General features: G+C 31.3%; 1 long non-coding RNA gene across 1 annotated transcript; it reads left to right on the forward strand.

The window, feature by feature from the left end:
• Positions 1 to 933: 933 nt before the first annotated feature.
• On the forward strand, positions 934 to 7,795 carry LOC145954108 (uncharacterized). The gene is made up of 3 exons (XR_014431273.1): positions 934 to 4,748; positions 6,036 to 6,134; positions 7,307 to 7,795. It is a non-coding gene; the product is annotated as an uncharacterized LOC145954108 (long non-coding RNA).
• The last annotated feature ends 4,391 nt before the right edge of the window (positions 7,796 to 12,186 follow it).

Consider the following 12,186-nt stretch of genomic DNA (forward strand, 5'->3'; position numbering starts at 1 on the left):
TCTTGTTGTAACTCTGCAAGACTCTCAAAAGGATTCTCAACGAACGCTCCTCCGAACCTCCGCAGTAATGCTACTTTAAGACCCTCCCAAGATGGTTCAGATTCACTGTCAAACCAAAGATTGAACCAATGCACAGTGGATCCCTCCATACAAATCTTAGCCAAACGCACCTTCAACTCAGGTCGAGTTTCCTGAATTTCAAAATACGTCTCTGCTCTTGATATCCATGCACCGGGGTCACTGCCATCGAAACTCGGAAGCTCCACCTTCTTCACAGCTGATCGAAATTCGGATAATATTTGCAACTCCAAGGGACTTTGATTATGCGACCCACTTTCACTCGAACCCGACGACCCAACATTCGAAACATTCCCACCTGAGCCTCGTGACAAACGAACTTCCATTTGCCTCATCTCCTCCATCATCTTATTCATTAGACTCTGCAACTCCGATTGGGCTTTCACCTGGTTCTCCGCCAAATTCTGCACCGTGACCTCCAACAAGCTTACACGACCGTCCATCGCTGCTGAGGTTCCTCCACGTCCTTTGGGCATAAACTCTTTCGTTGATGACTCAGGCAACGGATCCGGCAGGTCGGACCAATTGTCAGAGACCAAGAAATAAAATTGAAAGATACTGTATTATTGAAAACGAAATGTATTACAGAGATAGAATCTGCAATACCCACAGAGCACAGCTCCTGACCCACTACTAACGGAATACCCAAAAACTGTCCCCTTCTCTTTCCTCCTCCCTCTAAAATGAGAATCCACCCAAAACGTAACTAACTCCACGTTCCCTCCTTGCATAAATTCCCCTTTTACCCCTTCTACTAATATTTTTTATTTCTCCTATTATATGTCTTCCATACCCATGGCCCATGGCTGAGTTGGACTGGGCTAGCTATTTTATGGGGCCTGACAATGAGGGCTTTGTAATGAGGGCTTGCTTGATGAAGCATTGGCCTTGTGGTCAAAAATGGAAGATAATGGTTGCATTCCTAATGCTATAACTTTTGAAATAATTATCCGTGCTCTCTTTCAGGAGGATGAGAATGACAAGGCTGAAAAACTTCTCCGAGAAATGATTGCTAGAGGCATATTGTAAGACTAAAACTAAGTGAGATGTTTTCTAGGTACACATTAAACTATTTTATATATTTTTTTTTGACAACCAGACATTATTTATTTATTTGTTGTATTCTTTATTTCTGCTTATAGTTACACATGAAAAAGAAGATAAACAATGTAATGGGCTCACTATGGTTTTGGTTTTGATTAAAAGTCAAATGTACTCAATTTCATTTTGATATCAGATAATAATAGTCAAATTATTTTAGCCTTGACATGAATATCCTCTTCCTTCTCAATGTTTTGTGGATGCTTCATCTACTTTAATGTTTCTCTCAGTCACTCCTCATTGTCGAGTTTCAATTGTATAACTGAGCTGAAATTGACATGATTGTTTGAAATGCTTTATCTCTTATGGTTGACTCTCTTTACCTCAAAAGATAGAAAATAGAACTGGATTCTTTTTCTGGTTATTTCTCGTGGTAACAGAAAAAAATTAAAATTATAAGCATATGTTTATTTTATTGCATCATCTGAGTTTTATGTGTTTAAGGTACCAATAATTTCCTAAGGTCATTGCTGCACAATTAGTAGGAAATTTTATTTTAAAAACATAAGAATATGTTTTAATTTGGTAGTAATTATTTTCAGGAATGTGCTTTAAAGTTATCATTTAAACCTTACATTTATAAAAGGCTTAAATATGTTTAAATTACCTCAAATTAGCTCGATTTTCATATTACTACTTTTTAATTTTTTTTTTTGTTAAAATTACCTGACAATTTTTTTTTTTTCAATTTAGTACCTGACGTTAGTTTCCTCTGTTAAATGATGACATGGCAAACAGATTACCACGTCATCACCCAACAATGTCTGCCACGTCATCCAAGAGATTGCCACGTGGACATGGTGATGACGTGGCAAACACTATTGGGTGATGACGTGACAGTCTGTCTACCACGTCATCACTTGACAGAGGGGGACCAATGTCAGGTACTAAATTGAAGAGAAAAAAAATTAGTCAGGTATTTAAAACAAAAAATAATAAATTAATAGTTAGTAATCTGAAAACCGACCTAATTCGAGCTTGGAGGTAGTAATCAGAAAAATCAACCTAATTGAAGGTAGTTTGAACATATTTAAGTCGCACTTGAAATTTTTTTCGAAAGTATCTTACTTCATGGCACAATATAAAGCATTTGTTGCTTTTGTTTCTAGTTACAGGTATTTTATGTCTTCTTCATCTTATTAATCTTCACTTTTCTCCACTTCATTGTCCACTATCTTTGTTGGAATTTTTGGTCCATTTTTTATGACAAACCAAAGTTTGAAGTGGATGGATTGTATGAATATTCGCATACGCTCCTTTCACTCAGTGTAATTTATGCAATCGAAATATGGTGGCCTCAAAATAGGTTGTCCTTCAGTGACAATTTTTAGATTACTACCTTCAATTAGGTCGGTTTTCAGATTACTACCTTCAATTAGGTCGGTTTTCAGATTACTATCTATTAATTTATTATTTTTTGTTTTAAACACCTGACTAATTTTGTTTTTTTCAATTTAGTACCTGACGTTGGTCCCTCTCTGTCAAGTGATAACATGGCAGACAGACTGTCATGTCATCACCCAACAGTGTTTGCCACGTCATCACCATGTCCACGTGGCAGTCCCTGGGATGACGTGGCAAACACTATTGGGTGATGACGTGGCAGTTCGTTTGCCACGTCATCATTTAACCGAGGAAACTAACATCAGGTACTAAATTGAAAAAAAAAAATTTAGGTAATTTAAACAAACAAAAAAATTAAAAAGTAATAATCTGAAAATCGAATTAATTGGAAGTAGTTTGAACATATTTAAGCGTTTATAAAATTAATGAACAAAATTGATATAAGAAATGAGAATTATTTAAAAGGCTTAGATTTTATCTTCTACTTATGGTCATTTATTGGGTTACTACCTAATCTATGCCATCATTAGAGTTTGGCTATGAAAATGATGTGGATATCTTTTCTTTCTGTCAGTTGTGTTACATGGCAGTTGTTTTGATCTTCTATTTTTGTATATACCTATTTACTTTCAGTATAGTTGGGCACTTCGTTCTTCTGATATCAGCAATTAGGGGTGGAGTATCCTAAACCTGTGGCATATGGTTTTCATATAACTTGTCCTAAGGTGCATAACAACTAGTTGTAAACTTTTGTTTTTAACTTGATCAATTTTACTTTTTTCTGCTCAATTTTCCTCCTCTAATGCCTTAACAATCAAATCTGTTAGTTTACTTTTTTATTTATGATCATGAACAAATACAAATTATACGGAATGCCAAGAAATAATGTGTACAGTTGTTCGAGATGATGCTGCCATTTTAGATACAAACATGACAGATTTTGGATGTTAAATGAGCAGAAAAGGAGATAAATATATGTTAAGTAGGCCGAACAGCATGAAATGAAGAAGTACGGAAGCAGACCTATTGGTTCACATGCTTTCCTCATACATAGATTGCCAAGACCTCTACACACATGTTCAAATGGAGGCAGTTAGTTAATTTGACAACTTCAACAAATTTTGCCAAAGTCTGAAATTGTGTTATCTCATTTGTGTGCTTATACTTTCATGACATCTATGTTAGATACCTAAGTTTGTTTGAGTCAGTTTTCTTGTTATGTATCAATAACTTTATATGTAAGTATTTATTTTATCCTGCTGTTAGAGCTTGCAAATTCTCTTCTTTATCTCTATTTCACTGTTGAGAGTGGCAGAACATCATTGCTTAGAATCATCGATGTAACTCTTCATGATGTGCTCTACTTTGCTGTGGCTAATCAACCTTGCCTGATGTTCAGATTGATGCAAGCATACAAATCCTTCCAACCAAAGCAATATGTTAGTAGATCTCAAATTGAAAAGGTTATTTTTGGAGGAATAATAGCAAGCACAGCAGAACATAACTGGGGTTGCTTTCTGTATGACTATGCCCACACTAGCTTCAGTTGATATTGTTAAAAGACATATTAGCAGTGACCTAATTAGAAATCCTAACTGAATTGCAAGAGAGGGACAAGAAGTCAGAGGTATAAATAAGAGGGAAAATATTTAGATTGGATTTGGAGTGTTGGTCGGAAAGTAGAGCCAGGACTCTCAAGATTTACTGGAATTGTATGAAATATCTATCAGTAGCTAGTTTTTCCATCTTCCCTCTTGATTCTGCCATCATATTGATTCAGATTCAGGGAGGAGTGATTTTCAATGAAAGTGCTGTTTAGTTTTCATCTGATTCCTATTAAAATCATGGTTGCTTTTGACCTATGTTTATTGGATTTTCTTTTAAAAGCACTCAATTAGTCGAGGACCAAGAAACCAACCCTCTATTATTCCTTCTAAACTTGATATTCTAAATCTTCCTTAAATTGATTATATAGTCATGTAATACTTTGTCCATCAAAGAATAATGTGGTGCAATTCGAAGGGAGGATAGGCTGCAATTTGGATTACTATAGAGTGTAGACAACTCAGCTCTCTGGTTTATACATTTCCATCTTGAGAAGCATACATCTTGGAATCTTGCCATGGCTTTTACTATGGAAATGGTCCTGCTGTATCTTAGTACTTGCTACCACCTCCTCCAGATGATTATACTTTCTGTTTAGTCTACTGCAGCTACATGGCAAAGTAAGAAACTTTTCAATGACTTTCTTTTGGTAAAAATTAGCTCACTAGAGTTACAGAACTCATTACTTCTGTTTACTAAGCCATTGTTACTTTATTTTGTATAATAACAGATGAAGGTTGTTATCTTGTGTCAGATTGACTTGTCAAATTGTGTCGGTGTCATTCTTAGTTAGGAAATAGCCGATTTACCCTCTACATGATTTCATAACCTTTTCACTAATCCCTTGTTAAAATCTATTTTTGTGTTTGACTTGTGCTAACTGCCAACAGACGTAACCTGTGCCTTGTGGTATCTTACTGGTGTTAGGAAAATTATTCGATTGCAATTTTTCAACAGCTTCATTATGAATTAATGATTGAAAAGTTGGAGAAGTAATTAAACTAGATAGAAATAAGATGGGAAGCTGCTATGAGATTTCTGGTACAATTATACTCTCTTGTCCCAAGACTATCGATATATTTGGATAAATTTTTCCAAAATTATTTTTAGGAATAAAAAATAAGATATATTTCTCCTTAAGTTAAAATTAACTTATGAATAGACTAATTTGTGGAAGTTTCCTTGTATAGTTTTTTCAAAAAATTACAAATATTCTTACGCATAAGATAGTTTTAGTTTACTGAGAAGCGTATTTCATTTTTTTTCTTTGTATTTTTCTTTCTCCTAGAAGTGTGTGTGAAGAAGTTTATTCAAACAAATCCTATATGTTTTCCTATCTCTTATATCAGTTTTGTAACGTAGCAAGTTGTTTTAGAAAGCCTAATATATGTGATTTAGTAGTCCAGAACGGGTCGTTCCCAACCTAGAACGGACCGTTCCAAGCTATTAAATTGATCTGCAAATTGTAGTTGAGAACAGGTCATTCTGGAGGGAGAACGAGCTGTTCTGGTTGGAGAATGGGCTGTTCTGGATGGAGAACAGGCCGTTCTGGTTGGAAAACGGGCCGTTCTGGTTGGAAAACGGGTCGTTCTGGATGGAGAACGGGCCGTTCTGGATGAGTTCCAGAACGGGCCGTTCTGATTTTAGAACGGGCCGTTTTGTGTGTGATTTTTGCACATGATAAAAGGGTGCAGAATGGGCCGTTCCGGATTCGGTATAGGTCGTTCTGGCCACTCCGGAATGTCTATAAATAGGGGTTGTGGGCAGTGAGGAGAATGTCAGTTTTTAGAGAGAAGTTTAGAGAGAAGGTCTCTGGGTCTGTGAGCTCCTTTCTCTCTCAAATTTCTCTGTATGATTCTTTTTCTCCTCTAGACCACTAATGCCTTCTGTCATTTCTTGAAATACAGATTAGAAAACTTGCTTTGGGTGGATTGAAGTTCCGGGTTGAGCTTCGAAGGAAAATTCTACTTCTTTTCAGTTTTTGGCTAATCTGAGCCAATCTTCAGGTGAGGGAAGCTAGAATGTAGATTGTTTAATTTTAGGAAGAGTTAGGGAAGCTTCATGCATTGCTTCTTTGAAAATGATTAAGTTGTTGAGTGTGGATTGAGTAGTTGTTGGCTTAAGTTGTTCATATGTGGTGTGTTGATAATATGTGATACGTTGTTAAAGTTGATATACGTTGTAAAACTAAGTTGTTTTTATGTTGTTTATTGTGGAATTATGAATAAGTTGAGATGTATAAGTTGAAGTAGTTTATTGATGTAAAAGTTGTTTAAAGTTGTATAAGTTGTCTATTGTTGTAAGATACTTATTGTTATATTGTTGTAAGTTGCCTCTTGTGGTAAGATGTCTATAGTTGTATTGTTGTAAGTTGTCTATTGCTGTGAAGTTGTTAAGATGTCTATTGTTGTAAAGTTGAAAAGTTGGGGACATATGTTGAAGATATATGTCCTATGTTGAGATACATAGTACTAAGGTGATAAGTTGAAAGTTGTTTTAAAGTTGAAAGTTATTTTAAAGTTGAATCCCTTAGTACTGTGTGGGCGACATGGAAATAGTCGATCCATGTCATGGTTGAATGACCAATTTGAGTAAGTTATCTAGTTAGAGATGTAATCTTTGACTAAGTACTGGAGGGTGCGTGGTACTTGGAGGACAGTGGTTGGGCTAACTCCACATGTGGATTGGTGAAGCTAGCCAAGGCCGTGGTAGGCTCATACCCAAACCCTTCTGTCCTGACAGTAGTACTGGACCTCCGAGTCTAAGTGGCACACCTGAGCAATCGCCTATTGTTGTCTATACCTGGTTCTCTTCGGAGTTCCTAACTTTGTTCTATACCTGACCTAGTTGAGATAAGTCAAACGTTGGATTCGGTAGGGTTTATACCACCTAAATTGCTCAACCTCAGTTGTTGGAGATCTCCCAGTTGTACATGCGTGACGATGCATTAAATATTAAGTTGTATATTGTTGTTATTGTTGTATTAAAGTTGCTTCTAGGTTGTATGAATGAGTTGTGTTTTTATGTTGAACTGTATGGTCGTTTGTGATGATGATTGAATGAATGAGTAGTATAGTATTTTCCCTATACTTATATGGTTGATTATTGAATTCTAGTTTATCCTTCTATTTTCATGTGGATGGACTGCTATGATCATACGGTGTATGGGAGCAATTAGGGCTAGGTTGGAGCTATTGGCTAAGTTTGTTGCTCGAAGTGGAATTTTGGTTCCTAGTGTCAGAGTTACCACCTTGGCAGTGACGGATCCAGAAATTTTAGATAGTGGGGGCGATAATTATTTATATATTTGTAATGTTAAAAATTTTACATATAACTTTTAAAAATATAAATATATATCATAATTATTTTTTACAAATTTTTACAACTATGTTTACGATTAAAGATGAAAATAAGTTAAGTTAGACTATGTTATATTATAATTTAGTAGGTTTGAACCTAACTTTTTTTAAAATACATGTCCTAAATATGACTTATTTATCTATCATAGACATTTTTTAAATATTTGGTTAGAACTACAATTCTAAAAATATATTTTATAATAATTTAATACTAATAAAAACATAAAAATAAATATTTTAAGTTGTATAAAAATTAAGTTTAATTTATTTATAATATAAACATGTTTTTAATATCTAATATAATATTTTAGATAATAATTTATTTCAAACATGTTTTATAATAAAAAAATTTAAATAGAATATAAATATTCCAATCCTTTCCATTTTGATTTTTTTAATCAATGTGTAAATCTTACAATCTTTATTATTTTAATTTTTTTAATCAGTATACATAAATAAAAAGCACAAAAGGTAAATATATATGTTACAAATTTTATTTTATCAAAAATTAAACTTTTTAAAAAAATTAATTCGTTATTAAAAAGTATTTTTTATCACATATGAGAAGTAATCTCCTTCGAAAATTTGATAAATATCAAATAAATGAACAACTCTTTTAAACTTGTATTTTATAATATGATAATTTAAATATATATGTTTCTTTAATTAAAATATAATTTATTTTTAAAAATATATTATTTTTTGGATTAAAAAAATATGTGTTGGAAAATGGTAGTGGGGGCACATGCCCCCACTCTCTCTTACGTGGATCCGTGCCTGTACCTTGGATAACAGTTTTGTGCTTGACCGGCACTGGGAGATAGTAGTTTTGGATAACTGTATAAATACTAATACTTAAAAACTTAATTATTTATATATATATTTTTCATGTTTTGTATTTATGAGTTATCCAATTTTATTATTTATTTTAGTTTATAAATTTTTAGAGCGATTCCATTAAGTGTAGGGTCGTTACAAGTTTCTCCCTTATGACTGATGCCTCAAAAATAGCAAATATAGCTGATATGGCCAGCAATCGAGCCACTTAAGCGGATGATTTTAAGAAGCCAACCAAAGCTAATTATTAATCAACTTTCTGCAATTAAGAAGACAGCTAAATATTTTATAAATTGGAACATAAGAGTTATGGAAATGATTATCACGTAACCTGAATTGTTAACAAAGCCATTAAATAATTAAATATAGACCTTGCAGTTTAATGGATATTGGATGTTCTCAAGATTTCTGATTCTACTTATGATTAAAATTGCCTGAATTTTAGACAACTGCAGGAATTGCATATCCTATTCTGAATTCTAAGATGAAGGTTATCAAAATGCTTGTAATATTTAACAGAAATTAGTGGAATTGCCAAACTTTATTGGTGCCACATGGTAGCAACAACTAAAGGGATTGCTAAAACTTACTGCACAATGCCAATAGATTAGTCTAGTACGGTTCATTTATTTATTTTTCCTGTTTGTTTCATGTTTTATTTATACAGTGAGGAACATTAAATACACGCATATTTCAGTTTCACCCCCGAGTTGCCTCACGTGTTTATATTTGCCTATATATTCATTGTAACTGCTGCACAAGAGACTTAACTGTTTTGAAATGCAATTGATGATTTACAGGGCAAAGTTTTACGCTCATCTATATTGTTGAGTGTAAAACTTATTACTTGCTTTGGATCACCAATGCTGCTCTCTGTGACTAGCACTAATTTGTTCAATCCCACCATGACAGTTATTGAGCCTGATGCAACATACACAGCCACTTCTAAGTTCAAACAAGAGCAATCTTCACATCTAATCAAGTTCCTCATTAAACTATCGAGTTTGTTTATTTTCAGGTTTAGAAGTGTTTTTAAAAGTTTTTCTATTAAAAATTATTCTTTATTTTTTATAAGAAGACTCTAAAAAACACTTCTAACTTATATTCAAAGAGACTAATAATAGTGCGACTCTATTAACATATAACATGCAAAACTAAAAGTTTTTCCTCCGTTGAAAACCATCCAATTCACATTCATTGTTGACAAGGGATTCGCTACCTAAAATATCAACAAAGACCAAACAAATTATAACTTCCTTGATCCTTCATAGAGAAATGCAGTGTGGTTTAAGCACCTGCTGCAATTACATGGCCAAGTGCATGCAAAAAAACATTTAATGACCTTTTGCTACTATATTTAGCTTACTAAGAGTCACAGAGCTCTTAGCATAATCAATTTTATACATTGAAGCAAAAGAAGGTTCTTATTTTTGTGTTAAATTGACTAACTAAATTGCTTAACATTATTATTATTAACTTCAAAAGAATAAATATATTTACCTTCTTATTCTCTCCATCATCTTTTCCATTATTTCCTGTTCTAAGGTGTGGGATTGACCTTGTGATAACAACAAACAGTCACAATTTGTAGCATCTTTACTATTGTTAAGGAAATTATTCTATAAAAAAAAAAAAAAATCTATATTGAAGAGTTGATGAAGGGAGAGAACCATAGAAGAAAAATATGGATGGAAGCATCAATTCTTAGACTCTTAGCTATAAGGCCTGTGGTACTTTGATATATTTTCTTGTTCTTATATTGTATCAGTTTCCCCCTTATTGTTAAAAAATAGCAAATATAGCTGAAATGGTCACTTCAGTGATCGTTGCAGAAGTCAACAAAAGCTGATCACTAATCAAGTTTCTAAAATTCTTTGTATCTTCTTTTTTTCTTTTTTATACAAAAGGTACAGTGTTCGGTGGTGTATTTTCGAGTTTTTGCACAAAATTGTCAATGTCATGTTAGTTTTCACGCATTGAGCACCTTTCATTTTTTCTTTTGGTTACAAATTGGATTCGGAAAAGAAGAACTTTACCTTAATGCTGATATCATGGTTGATGTTACTTTTTTTTTTTTTTTAATTTATATATATAATGGTTGATGTTGCTTACGAACTTAGTGGAGGTGCAATCATTCATATAATTGAAAACGAAATATAAACATGTGGACCACGCTTAACTTAAAAAATACATACCTTTTATCTAATTCCTTTTACTTATATTTTTTATTATTTTTACAATAGTGTTATATCATACTAATTAGATAAATATAGTGAAGAGTACGTAGACCAACTAATACCAGGTTGTTCGAATTTAATAGTAATTGAGTTTAAGTTTTAAATACTTATAATCTATAAAAAAAATACTAATCAGATGAAATTAATAAAAAAAAAATATTGATTAGGTGAAAGATATATATATATATATATATATATATATATATATATATATATATATATTAATTAGAAAAGGTGAGCCTCTTACATTGATTTTAATACTTCAAAATATTAGTTTCTATGGCTAAGGAATACTTGGATTAAAAAAAATTAAAGATAAAAGGTATATACCTTTCTAAGTTCAGCACGTTCACAGTGTTATCTTTACTTTTTAATTAGAGAGGAGAGAATAATTTACATCACTATTCCACTCAGAAAGAAAAAAAGGTCACATCTCTATAAAATATAAATTACATAAATTCTACATGTTATTTAATTAATTTTAAAAAATGAGAAACGGTGCACACCCCCACTAAACCACCACATTGTTGTTGTTAAATTTGTTATTACTATTAAAATTATTATCATTATTATTGTTAAAAGAATTATTACTAAAAAAATTGTTATTATTATAATTAATTGGTTCTTATTATTAATAAAATTACTATTGTTATTATTAAAACTATAATTGTTATGATTAAAATTAAGAAGAGAAAAAAAAGTTATCCACTATTGATGTTAAACTCTTTTTATATTATTATTATTTTTTAAAAATTATTTTTATTGTTTAATATAGTATTGCTTAAAAAAAAATTTAATATGTGGAAATCGAACTCTGTATTCAGAGAGTTTATAACAATTAAAACATTATATTCAGTCAACTGAATTAAACTTTTTGATATTAGTTATATATTTTATGTTTAATGGAAATGTAAAAAAAAATACATTTTTTGTAAAAAAAATACATTTTTTGTGAAAAAAATATTGTTTTTGTCTAGAAGTTTTTAATAAGTTATAAAATTAATAATAACTTTTTTTACACCAAAAATCAATAGTAACTTTTTAAAACTGAAAAAACTTAAAACTAAAACCTGAATTTAGTTTTTAAAAATTTTAATACTTAAAACTAAAATTCACCCCAAACATGGTCTTGGAATTTTTCCCAAGAAATTTATTATAATTTTTGAAAAAGTATGATTATTTTCTAAAACTTGATAAAACGTTTATTGAATTTTTTTGTGTGTATTATCATAGAAAAATTTGTTTTATATTTTCTAATAACCACGTTACTCAATTTAATATCTCTTGCAATTCTTTCACAAAAATAAATTACAAATAATTTTTCCTTTTTTTTATTTAGAACCAAAGGAAACTATAAAAGCCATAAAAAAAATCTAGAGTGCTATTAATATATATATATATATATTATAACTTTTATCAATATTATATTGCTCAATAATTTTAATTAAATATGAATTTTATCAATTTAATCGTTAAATTATAATTTCATATCACTTTGTATGTGTATATCAATTTTTATTAAAATTGAACAATAATTTAAAAGTTATTAAAGTGTTCAGATTTTAATATATATTAAAATGTATATATTACATCAATTTTGTTCTATAAGAATAAAATATCAAATT

The sequence above is a fragment of the Cajanus cajan genome, chromosome 2 (assembly GCF_000230855.2).
Source record: "Cajanus cajan strain Asha chromosome 2, NIPB_CcT2T_4, whole genome shotgun sequence".
Lineage (NCBI taxonomy): Eukaryota > Viridiplantae > Streptophyta > Magnoliopsida > Fabales > Fabaceae > Cajanus > Cajanus cajan.